The sequence below is a fragment of the Limulus polyphemus genome, unplaced genomic scaffold (genome assembly GCF_000517525.1).
Source record: "Limulus polyphemus unplaced genomic scaffold, Limulus_polyphemus-2.1.2 Scaffold4224, whole genome shotgun sequence".
Lineage (NCBI taxonomy): Eukaryota > Metazoa > Arthropoda > Merostomata > Xiphosura > Limulidae > Limulus > Limulus polyphemus.
Window position 1 is genome coordinate 35,847 of NW_013669834.1, and position 592 is coordinate 36,438.

The following is a 592-nucleotide window of genomic DNA, read 5'->3' on the forward strand; positions in this document are numbered from 1 at the left end:
CGTCCCTTGGTAAGTATTGTTGCCTGATAGAGATGTTACTATCCACCATTGGTAAGTATTGTTGTCTGATAGAGATGTTACTCTTGTCCCTTGGTAAGTATTGTTGTCTGATAGAGATGTTACTCTCGTCCTTTGGTAAGTATTGTTGTCTGATAGAGAGGTTACTCTCGTCCTTTGGTAAGTATCGTTGTCTGATAGAGATGTTACTCTCGTCCCTTTGTAAGTATTGTTGTCTGATAGAGATGTTACTCTCGTCCCTTGGTAAGTATTGTTGTCTGATAAAGATGTTACTATCGTCCCTTGGTAAGTATTGTTGTCTGATAGAGATGTTACTCTCGTCCCTTGGTAAGTATTGTTGCCTGATAGAGATGTTACTCTCGTCCTTTGGTAAGTATTGTTGTCTGATAGAGATGTTACTCTCGTCCCTTGGTAAGTATTGTTGTCTGATAGAGATGTTACTCTCGTCCTTTGGTAAGTATTGTTGTCTGATAGAGATGCTACTATCGTCCCTTGGTAAGTATTGTTGTCTGATAGAGATGTTACTCTCGTCCTTTGGTAAGTATTGTTGTCTGATAGAGATGCTACTATCGTC